General features: G+C 38.0%; 1 long non-coding RNA gene across 1 annotated transcript in view; it reads right to left on the bottom strand.

The window, feature by feature from the left end:
* LOC108350673 (uncharacterized) overlaps window positions 1-12,130 on the bottom strand; it is an 86,406-nt gene that overhangs the window by 33,349 nt on the left and 40,927 nt on the right. Inside the window, exon 2 of the long non-coding RNA XR_001837543.3 lies at window positions 1,775-1,891. This is a non-coding gene — a long non-coding RNA (uncharacterized LOC108350673). The remainder of the gene's footprint in view (window positions 1-1,774; window positions 1,892-12,130) is intronic.

Here is a 12,130-nt window from a genome sequence, read left to right as displayed (position 1 = left end):
AGAAAAGACTGAAAGAACTGAAGGGGCATGAGGCCCCATATGAACAACAATGCCAACCAACAAGAGCTTCCAGGGACTTAGCCACTACCCAAAGACTATACATGGACTAACACTGGGCACCAAAGCATTGGTAGCAATGAATAGCCTAGTAAAAGCACTAGTGGAAGGGGAAGCTCTTGGTCCTGCCAAGGCTGGACCCCCAGGGAACGGGATTCTTGAGGGAAAGGCAGAAATGGGGGGAGGATAGGGAGGGGACCAACCATATAGAAGGGAAGGGGAAGGTGTTAGGGGGACGTTGGCCTGGAAACCGGGAAAGGGAATAACATTTGAAATGTAAAAAAATATATATCCATTTTAATAAAGATAGAAAAAATACCTTGCTCATAATGTATTAGGCCAAGAAAGAAAGTTTAGTAAATCTATGCTTACTTCAGAATACTGACCATATTCATTCTTACCAATATATTGTGCAACATATAGTGACAGGAATATTCATAAAAATAATAAATGTTTAGAAGTTAAACAAGGGTTTCATTATTGTATATCTAGGCCAAGAAGAAATTAAAGAGAACCATCAAAAACTTCTGGAGGAAATTTAAATGTAAGTTCAGGATACTTCTGCTTATGGACAAATATGAAGGCTTTCTATTTCAAAGAAGCATTACTATAGATTACACAGAGTTATTGAAGATCATAATATAAATAAGCTTTATATTATGCTAACAACTTTAAATATATGCTAACAACTTAGAAAACATAGATTCAAGACATTGCTTTAAGTATGAAGAATAAATATACTCTGGAAACCATAGAAGATACCAGTAACAAGTGATGAGGCTGAATCAGAAATTATGTCTCCCATCAAAGAAATCTGGGGAGAAATTATTTTATGATATAATACTATCTATCATTTCCAGATAGAATAATATCAATCTTTTTTCCTCTCTAATAAGAAAAATGATTGTTATTAGTCATAGCTAGTTGAATGACTTATTTGAAAGAGTCATTAATATATTTATATTAAAATAATTTAACCTGTGTTGGAAGTATGAGAATATTATCATTCTGGAACAAAATATGTAGAAAAATGTAGCAACTTTGTAAAACAAAATAATATAGAAAAAGCAAGATCATAAAAGAAAAATATAATAAATATAGTAAATAAAATTAAAATGTGCAGCAATTGAACATAATCTTCAGGAAATGAATAATTGTAGCCATAATCTTGGAAAACTTATATCTGAAACTGTATTATATCCAACATATTAAAATTAAAACTAAAATTTTTAAAGCTATAAAACATTTAATGAATGCCAACAGAAGCAAACATGTCATTACTTCCAGAACATGAACATGAAGTTCAAGAGATCTCCTTGGAAACTCTCACTTAATTAATTACAACAAAATAATTACAAAAAGCTGATCAAAATGTGCATCCAATTTCATTAATTTGTAGGGTACTCATCACCCTCCTTTGGACAAGCAGGTGAGCCCAGAACATGAAATCTTTTTCTGGAACAAAATTTGACAGAGCCAGCAGGTGATATAAAAATGCCCAATTCTTCGTGAAAACAGAATCTCTCTATTAATTGTGAATTAGGTCTGTCTTGGGGCTAAGTACAAAACAGGAAGTATCCAGTGTTCTCAGTATAAATATCCAACAACAAAATGACTCTTTCTCTTTCTAGAGGAGTGGAAATAAATGTTTTGAAATATTTGTTAAACACACATTGAAGTGCTTCCTGAACTTGACAAGAGTGGTTCCCAAGATTACCTGATATGATGGAATGAAAATTGCTGTGCTACCTCTCATGATCTATTTCAAATGCCCTTGCAGATTAGGAGAGTAACCAGGCCAGTTCAGACAGCCGACAGGGTCTCCAGGAAGGGGCTGAGGAATAAATAAAGAAAAGACAATTGGACAACATGTTAACACGATTCCATCCAGTTCTAAAGCTGAAGTATTTTTATATTTTTCCTGTCTGCTCTTATACCATTATAGGTACATGCAAAGAATAGGTCAGTTCTTACATTAAAAACAAAGTAGTCAAGGAAAAAGCAAGGCAATAAACAAAGCCTTTTGGTCACTGTGTCTAGGGCCTCATCATGGTGGCCAAGATACAAGGAATACAATACATTCCTCGGGTGTATTTAACTTAAACCTACTTTTTTGTCCTAGCCTAATGTCAAATTCCTGCCAAATTCCTAGAAACATCCTTATAAACTTCCCACAGTAGAGTAAAACAAAATCCTGACCCTTAACATGCCATTGTGGAATACTTGTCTGCCTAGACTGCAACTACCATGTAACAGGATTATGGAAAGAGTTCTTCGTTCATGTCAAATTTGAGGAGAAAAGCCTGTCTAGGTGAACAAGAAAATTCATACTAGGAACTAACTCACCATAGGGATTATTTCTTTTCTTAATTTTTTTTGGAAAAAATTCTTTTATTGGATATTTTTAATTTACATTCAAATGTTATTCCCTTTCCCAGTTTCCCTTCTCTTAAGCCCCCTTTCCATCCCCATCCACCTTCTTCTATAAGGGAGCTTGCTCTCCCCAACCAACCTCTAGTTCCTGCCTCCTGCTGAACAATCTCTCACACTGGGTGGTGGGGGGAGTGTTCAGGCTTGTCAGAACCAAGGGCTTCACCTTTCATTCTTGCCCAACAAGGCCATCTTCTGTTACATATGCAGCTGTAGCCATGAGTCTGTCCATGTGTACTCTTTGGGTAGTGCCAGTCCCTGGCAGCTCTGGTTGGTTGCTATTGTTGTTATTATGGGGTTGCAAGACCCTTCAGCTCCTTCAATCCTGTCTCTAACTCCCCCAACAGAGACCCTCTTCTCAGATCAATGGTTTGCTTCTAGCATTCTCCTCTGTATTTGCCATGCTCTGCCTGACTCAGCCTTTTAGGAGACTGCTCGGTCGGGCTCCTGTCATCATGCACTTCTTGGCTTCATCAATATTGTATAGTATTGGTGGAGAGATATATATGTATATATGTATACATATATATGGGATGGACCCCAGGTGGGGCAGATCCTGAATGTCCATTTCTTCAGTCTCTGCTCCAAACTTTATATCCATATCTCCTCCTATGAATATTTTTATCCCCCCTTTTAAGAAGGACTGAAGCATCCTCACTTTGGTTGTCCTTCTTCTTGATCTCCATGTGGTCTGTGGATTGTATCTTGGATAACTCGAGGTTTTTGGCTAACATCCACTTATTAGTGAATGTATATTATAAGTGTTTTACTTTGTGATTAATCGGGTTACCTTAGTCAGGATGATATTTTCTAATTTTATTTATTTGCTAATAAATTTTATAAAGTCATTATTATTGATAGCTGAGAAGTACTCCACTGTGTAGATGTACAATATTTTCTGTAACCATTACTCTTTGAAGGGGATATGGGTTCTTTCCAGCTTTAGACTATCATAAATAAAGCTACTATGAACATAGTGGAGCATGGGTCTTTTTTGTATGTTGAAGCATTTTTTTGGGTATATGCCCTCAAGTGCTATAGCTGAGTCCTTAGGTAGAACAATGTCCATTTTTCTGAGGAAACTCCAGATTGATTACTTGAGTGGTGGTACCACCTTTCAATCCCACCAAAGAATGTAGGAGTCTTCCTCATTCTCTACATGCTTACCAGCATTTGTTGTCACCTGAGATTTTGATCTTAGCCATTCTGACTGGTGTGAGGTGAAATCTCAGGGTTGTTTTGATTTGCATTTCCCTGATGACTAAGGATGTTGAACATTTCTTTAGGTACTTCTCAGTCATGATATTCATCACATGGGAATTCTTTGTTTAGCTCTTTACCCCATTTTTAATAGGGTTATTTGGCTCTCTGGAGTAAATTATTTAAGTTCTTGATATATATTGGATATTAGACCTATATTAGACATAGTATTGGTAAAGATATTTTTCCAATCTGTTGGTTGCTACTTTGTCCTAATAACATTTTCCTTGCCTTACAGAAGCTTTGCAGTTTTATGAGGTCCCATTTATTGATTTTTGATCTTAGAGCAAAAGCTATGGGTGTTTTGTACAGGAAATTTTCCCCAGTGCCTAAATATAAGGCTTTTCTCAGCTTTTCTTCTACTAGATTGAATGTATCTGGTTTTAAGGAATTGGACTTTAGCTTTGTACAGGGCTATAACAATGGCTTAATTTGCATTCTAATACATGCTAGCCTCCAGTTGAATCACTACCATTTGTTGAAAATGCTATCTTTTTTCCACTGGATGATTTAGTCACTTTGTTGAAGATCAAGGGAGCCTAGATATGTGGCTTCATTTCAGGGTCTTCAATTCTATTCCATTGATCTACCGGCCTCTCTGTACCATACAGTTTTATTTTTATTTTTTTTTAATTTTTTTTTATTAACTTGAGTATTTATTATATACATTTCGAGTGTTATTCCCTTTCCCGGTTTCCGGGCAAACATCCCCCTCCGCCCTCCCCTTCCTTATGGGTGTTCCCCTACCAACCCTCCCCCCATTGCCGCCCTCCCCCCCATAGTCTAGTTCACTGGGGGTTCAGTCTTAGCAGGACCCAGGGCTTCCCCTTCCACTGGTGCTCTTACTAGGATATTCATTGCTACCTATGGGGTCAGAGTCCAGGGTCAGTCCATGTATAGTCTTTAGGTAGTGGCTTAGTCCCTGGAAGCTCTGGTTGCTTGACATTGTTGTACATATGGGGTCTCGAGGCCCTTCAAGCTCTTCCAGTTCTTTCTCTGATTCCTTCAACGGGGGTCCTATTCTCAGTTCAGTGGTTTGCTGCTGGCATTAGCCTCTGTATTTGCTGTATTCTGGCTGTGTCTCTCAGGAGCGATCTACATCCGGCTCCTGTCGGTCTGCACTTCTTTGCTTCATCCATCTTGTCTAATTGGGTGGCTGTATATGTATGGGCCACATGTGGGGCAGGCTCTGAATGGGTGTTCCTTCTGTGTCTGTTTTAATCTTTGCCTCTCCCTTCCCTGCCAAGGGTATTCTTTTTCCTCATTTAGAGAAGGAGTGAAGCATTCACATTTTGATCATCCGTCTTGAGGTTTCGTTTGTTCTAGGGATCTAGGGTAATTCAAGCATTTGGGCTAATAGCCACTTATCAATGAGTGCATACCATGTATGTCTTTCTGTGATTGGGTTAGCTCACTCAGGATGATATTTTCCAGTTCCAACCATTTGCCTACGAATTTCATAAACTCGTTGTTTTTGATAGCTGAGTAATATTCCATTGCGTAGATGTACCACATTTTCTGTATCCATTCCTCTGTTAAAGGGCATCTGGGTTCTTTCCAGTTTCTGGCTATTATAAATAAGGCTGCAATGAACATAGTGGAGCACGTGTCACTTTTATATGTTGAGGCATCTTTTGGGTATATGCCCAAGAGAGGTATAGCTGGATCCTCAGGCAGTTCAATGTCCAATTTTCTGAGGAACCTCCAGACTGATTTCCAGAATGGTTGTACCAGTCTGCAATCTCACCAACAATGGAGGAGTGTTCCTCTTTCTCCACATCCTCGCCAGCATCTGCTGTCACCTGAGTTTTTGATCTTAGCCATTCTCACTGGTGTGAGGTGAAATCTCAGGGTTGTTTTGATTTGCATTTCCCTTATGACTAAAGATGTTGAACATTTCTTTAGGTGTTTCTCAGCCATTCCGCTTTCCTCAGCTGTGAATTATTTGTTTAGCTCTAAACCCCATTTTTTAATAGGGTTATTTGTTTCCCTGCGGTCTAACTTCTTGAGTTCTTTGTATATTTTGGATATAAGGCCTCTATCTGCTGTAGGATTGGTAAAGATTTCCCAATCTGTTGGTTGCAGTTTTGTCCTAACCACAGTGTCCTTTGCCTTACAGAAGCTTTGCAGTTTTATGAGATCCCATTTGTCGATTCTTGATCTTAGAGCATAAGCCATTGGTGTTTTGTTCAGGAAATTTTTTCCAGTGCCCATGTGTTCCAGATGCTTCCCTAGTTTTTCTTCTATTAGTTTGAGTGTGTCTGGTTTGATGTGGAGGTCCTTGATCCACTTGGACTTAAGCTTTGTACAGGGTGATAAGCATGGATCGATCTGCATTCTTCTACATGTTGACCTCCAGTTGAACCAGCACCATTTGCTGAAAATGCTATCTTTTTTCCATTGGATGGTTTTGGCTCCTTTGTCAAAAATCAAGTGACCATAGGTGTGTGGGTTCATTTCTGGGTCTTCAATTCTATTCCATTGGTCTATCTGTCTGTCTCTGTACCAATACCATGCAGTTTTTATCACTATTGCTCTGTAATACTGCTTGAGTTCAGGGATAGTGATTCCCCCTGAAGTCCTTTTATTGTTGAGGATAGCTTTAGCTATCCTGGGTTTTTTGTTATTCCAGATGAATTTGCAAATTGTTCTGTCTAACTCCTTGAAGAATTGGATTGGTATTTTGATGGGGATTGCATTGAATCTGTAGATTGCTTTTGGTAAAATGGCCATTTTTACTATATTAATCCTGCCAATCCATGAGCATGGGAGATCTTTCCATCTTCTGAGGTCTTCTTCAATTTCTTTCCTCAGTGTCTTGAAGTTCTTATTGTACAGAACTTTTACTTGCTTGGTTAAAGTCACACCGAGGTACTTTATATTATTTGGGTCTATTATGAAGGGTGTCGTTTCCCTAATTTCTTTCTCGGCTTGTTTCTCTTTTGTATAGAGGAAGGCAACTGATTTATTTGAGTTAATTTTATACCCAGCCACTTTGCTGAAGTTGTTTATCAGCTTTAGTAGTTCTCTGGTGGAACTTTTGGGATCACTTAAATATACTGTCATATCATCTGCAAATAGTGATATTTTGACCTCTTCTTTTCCGATCTGTATCCCCTTGATCTCCTTTTGTTGTCTGATTGCTCTGGCTAGAACTTCAAGAACTATATTGAATAAGTAGGGAGAGAGTGGGCAGCCTTGTCTAGTCCCTGATTTTAGTGGGATTGCTTCAAGTTTCTCTCCATTTAGTTTAATGTTAGCAACTGGTTTGCTGTATATGGTTTTTACTATGTTTAGGTATGGGCCTTGAGTTCCTATTCTTTCCAGGAGTTTTATCATGAAGGGGTGTTGAATTTTGTCAAATGCTTTCTCAGCATCTAATGAAATGATCATGTGGTTCTGTTCTTTCAGTTTGTTTATATACTGGATCACGTTGATGGTTTTCCGTATATTAAACCATCCTTGCATGCCTGGGATGAAGCCTACTTGATCATGGTATATGATTGTTTTGATGTGCTCTTGAATTCGGTTTGCCAGAATTTTGTTGAGTATTTTTGCGTCGATATTCATAAGGGAAATTGGTCTGAAGTTCTCTTTCTTTGTTGTGTCTTTGTGTGGTTTACATATAAGAGTAATTGTGGATCGTAGAAGGTATTCGGTAGTCATCCATCTGTTTCATTTTGTGGAATAGTTTGGAAAATATTGGTATGAGGTCTTCTATGAAGGTTTGATAGAATTCTGCACTAAACCCGTCTGGACCTGGGCTCTTTTTTGTTGGGAGAGCTTTAATGACTGCTTCTATTTCCTTAGGAGTTATGGGGTTGTTTAACTGGTTTATCTGTTCCTGATTTAACTTCGATACCTGGTATCTGTCTAGGAAATTGTCCATTTCCTGAAGATTTTCAAATTTTGTTGAATATAGGTTTTTATAGTAAGATCTGATGATTTTTTGAATTTCCTCTGAATCTGTAGTTATGTCTCCCTTTTCATTTCTGATTTTGTTAATTTGGACGCACTCTCTGTGTCCTCTCGTTAGTCTGACTAAGGGTTTATCTATCTTCTTGATTTTCTCAAAGAACCAACTTTTGGTATTGTTGATTCTTTCTATGGTCCTTTTTGTCTCTACTTGTTTGATTTCAGCTCTGAGTTTGATTATTTCCTGCCTTCTACTCCTCCTGGGTGTATTTGCTTCTTTTCTCCTAGAGCTTTTAGGTGTGCTGTCAAGCTGCTGACATTTGCTCTTTCCTGTTTCTTTCTGCAGGCACTCAGCGCTATGAGTTTTCCTCTTAGCACAGCTTTCATTGTGTCCCATAAGTTTGGGTATGTTGTACCTTCATTTTCATTAAATTCTAAAAAGTTTTTAATTTCTATCTTTATTTCTTCCTTGACCAGGTTATCATTGAGTAGAGCATTGTTCAATTTCCACATATATGTGGGCATTCTTCCCTTATTGTTATTGAAGACAAGTTTTAGGCCGTGGTGGTCTGATAGCACGCATGGGATTATTTCTATCTTTCTGTACCTGTTGAGGCCCGTTTTTTGACCAATTATATGGTCAATTTTGGAGAAAGTACCATGAGGAGCTGAGAAGAAGGTATATCCTTTTGCTTTAGGATAGAATGTTCTATAAATATCCGTTAAGTCCATTTGGCTCATGACTTCTCTTAGTCTGTCGACATCACTGTTTAATTTCTGTTTCCATGATCTGTCCATTGATGAGAGTGGGGTGTTGAAATCTCCCACTATTATTGTGTGAGGTGCAATGTGTGTTTTGATCCTTAGTAAGTTTTCTTTTACGTATGTATGTGCCCTTGTATTTGGGGCATAGATATTTAGGATTGAGAGTTCATCTTGGTGGATTTTTCCTTTGATGAATATGAAGTGTCCTTCCTTATCTTTTTTCATGACTTTTAGTTGAAAATTGTTTTTATTTGATATTAGAATGGCTACTCCAGCTTGCTTCTTCTGACCATTTGCTTGGAAAGTTGTTTTCCAGCCTTTCACTCTGAGGTAGTGTCTGTCATTGTCTCTGAGGTGTGTTTCCTGTAGGCAGCAGAATGCAGGGTCCTCGTTGCGTATCCAGTTTGTTAATCTATTTCTTTTTATTGGGGAGTTGAGGCCATTGATGTTGAGAGATATTAAGGAATAGTGATTATTGCTTCCCGTTATATTCATATTTGGATGTGAGGTTATGTTTGTGTGCTTTCACTCTCTTTGTTTTGTTGCCAAGACGATTAGTTTCTTGCTTCTTCTAGGGTATAGCTTGCCTCCTTATGTTGGGCTTTACCATTTATTATCCTTTGTAGTGCTGGATTTGTAGAAAGATATTGTGTAAATTTGGTTTTGTCATGGAATATCTTGGTTTCTCCATCTATGTTAATTGAGAGTTTTGCAGGATACAGTAACCTGGGCTGGCATTTGTGTTCTCTTACGGTCTGTATGACATCAGTCCAGGATCTTCTGGCCTTCATAGTTTCTGGCGAGAAGTCTGGTGTGATTCTGATAGGTCTGCCTTTATATGTTACTTGACCTTTTTCCCTTACTGCTTTTAATATTCTTTCTTTATTTTGTGCGTTTGGTGTTTTGACAATTATGTGACGGGAGGTGTTTCTTTTCTGGTCCAATCTATTTGGAGTTCTGTAGGCTTCTTGTATGTCTATAGGTATCTCTTTTTTTAGGTTAGGGAAGTTTTCTTCTATGATTTTGTTGAAGATATTTACTGGTCCTTTGAGCTGGGAGTCTTCACTCTCTTCTATACCTATTATCCTTAGGTTTGATCTTCTCATTGAGTCCTGGATTTCCTGTATGTTTTGGACCAGTAGCTTTTTCTGCTTTACATTATCTTTGACAGTTGAGTCAATGATTTCTATGGAATCTTCTGCTCCTGAGATTCTCTCTTCCATCTCTTGTATTCTGTTGGTGAAGCTTGTATCTACAGCTCCTTGTCTCTTCTTTTGGTTTTCTATATCCAGGGTTGTTTCCATGTGTTCTTTCTTGATTGCTTCTATTTCCATTTTTAATTCCTTCAACTGTTTGATTGTGTTTTCCTGGAATTCTTTCAGGGATTTTTGTGATTCTTTCAGGGATTTTTGCGATTCCTCTCTGTAGGCTTCTACTTGTTTATTAATGTTTTCCTGTGTTTCCCTAAGGGAGTTCTTCACGTCTTTCTTGAAGTCCTCCAGCAACATGATCAAATATGATTTTGAATCTAGATCTTGCTTTTCTGGTGTGTTTGGATATTCCATGTTTGTTTTGGTGGGAGAATTGGGCTCCGATGATGGCATGTAGTCTTGGTTTCTGTTGCTTGTGTTCCTGCGCTTGCCTCTCGCCATCAGATTATCTCTAGTGTTACTTTGTTCTGCTATTTCTGACAGTGGCTAGACTGTCCTATAAGCCTGTGTGTCAGGAGTGCTGTAGACCTGTTTTCCTCTCTTTCAGTCAGTTATGGGGACAGAGTGTTCTGCTTTCGGGCATGTAGTTTTTTCTCTCTACAGGTCTTCAGCTGTTTTTGTGGGCCTGTGTCTTGAGTTCACCAGGCAGCTTTCTTGCAGCAGAAAAGTTGGTCTTACCTGTGGTCCCGAGGCTCAAGTTCGCTCATGGGGTGCTCCCCACGGGCTCTTTGCGGAGGCAGCAACCAGGAAGACCTGTGCCGCCCCTTCCGGGAGCTTCAGTGCACCAGGGTTCCAGATGGCCTTTGGTGTTTTCCTCTGGCGTCTGAGATGTATGTACAGAGAGCAGTCTCTTCTGGTTTTCCAGGCTTGTCTGCCTTTCTGAAGGTTTAGCTCTCCCCCCCACGGGATTTGGGTGCAGAGAACTGTTTATCTGGTCTGTTTCCTCTACAGTTTTATTTTTTATCACTATTGCTCTCTAGTACTGTTTGAAGTCAGGAATGATGATTTCCCTAGACATTTTTTTATTGTTGAGTATAGTTTTTGTTATCCTGAGGTTTTTGTTATTCCAAATGAATTTGCAAATTGATCTTTAAATCTATGAAGAATTGAATTAATATTGATGGGGATTACATTGAATCTGTAGATGGCTTTTGGCAAAATGGCCATTTTTACTGTATTAATCCTGCCAGTTCATGAGTATTGGAGAACTTTCATCTTCTAAGATCATTCTTTCTTCGGAGATTTCAATTTATTTCTTCAGAGACTTGAAATTCTTGTCATGCAGAATTTACACTTCCTTGGTTAGAGTCACACGAAGGTGTTTTATGTTATTTGTGCTATTGTGGAGGGTGTCATTTCCCTAATTTCTTTCTCAGCCTCTTTATCCTTTAGTATAGGAAGGCTACTGATTTCTTAGAGTTAATTTTATATCAAGCTGCTGTGCTAAAGTCCTTTATCAGGTTCAGGAGTTCTCTGGTGAAACATTGAGAGTCACTTAAGTATACTAATATATCATCTCCAAATAGTGATATTTTGATTTCTTCCTTTCCCTTTGTATAATTTTTTACTTCCTTTTGTTGTCTGATTTCTCTGGCTAGGAGTTGAGTACTATATTGAATAAGTAGGGAGAGAGTAGGCAGCCTTTTCTAGTTCCTGATTTTAGTGGGATTGCTCAAGTTTCTCTCCATTTAGTTTAATGTTGGCTACTTGTTTGCTGTATATTGCTTTTAGTACATTTAGGTATGGGTGTTGAATTCCTGATCTTTCCAAGACTTTTATCATGAAGGGGTGTTGAGTTTTGTCAAATGCTTCCTCAGCATCTAATGAGATGATGATGTGTTCTTTTTTCTTTGAGTTTGTTTAGATAGTAGATTATGTTGATGCATTTCTGTACATTGAACAATCCTTGCATCCCTGGGATGAAGCCAACTTGTTCATGGTATATGATTGTTTCGATTTGTTCTTGGATTTGGTTTGCAAGAAATTTATTGAGTATTTTCATGTCAATGTTTATAAGGGAAATCAGTCTGAAATTCTCTTTCTTTGTTGATTTAGGTATAAACATAATTGTGGCTTCATAGAAGGAATTGTGTACTGTACCTTCTGTTTCTATTTTGTGCAATAGTTTGGACAGTATTGGTATGAGGTCTTCTATGAAGGTCTGATAGAATTCAGCACTAAACCCATCTTGTTGTGGGCTTTATTTGGTAGGGAGATTTTAATAACTGCTTTTATTTCTTTAGGAGTCATGAGACTCTTTAGATAGTTTATCTGGTCCTGGTTTAACTTTGGTACATGACATTTTTCTAGAAAATTGTCAAGTCCATCCAGATTTTCCAGTTTGGTTGAATATATGCTTTAGTAGTCAGACCTGATGATTGTTTAAATTTCCTCAGATTCTCTTTTCATGTCTCCCTTTTCATTTCTGATTTTGTTAATTTGGAAAAACTCTCTATGACTTCTTTGTATTTTGGATAAGAGTGTATGTATCT

This window comes from Rattus norvegicus, chromosome 4, assembly GCF_036323735.1.
Source record: "Rattus norvegicus strain BN/NHsdMcwi chromosome 4, GRCr8, whole genome shotgun sequence".
In the NCBI taxonomy this organism is placed as follows: Eukaryota; Metazoa; Chordata; class Mammalia; order Rodentia; family Muridae; genus Rattus; species Rattus norvegicus.
This window is presented reverse-complemented; position numbering and strand designations above follow the sequence as displayed.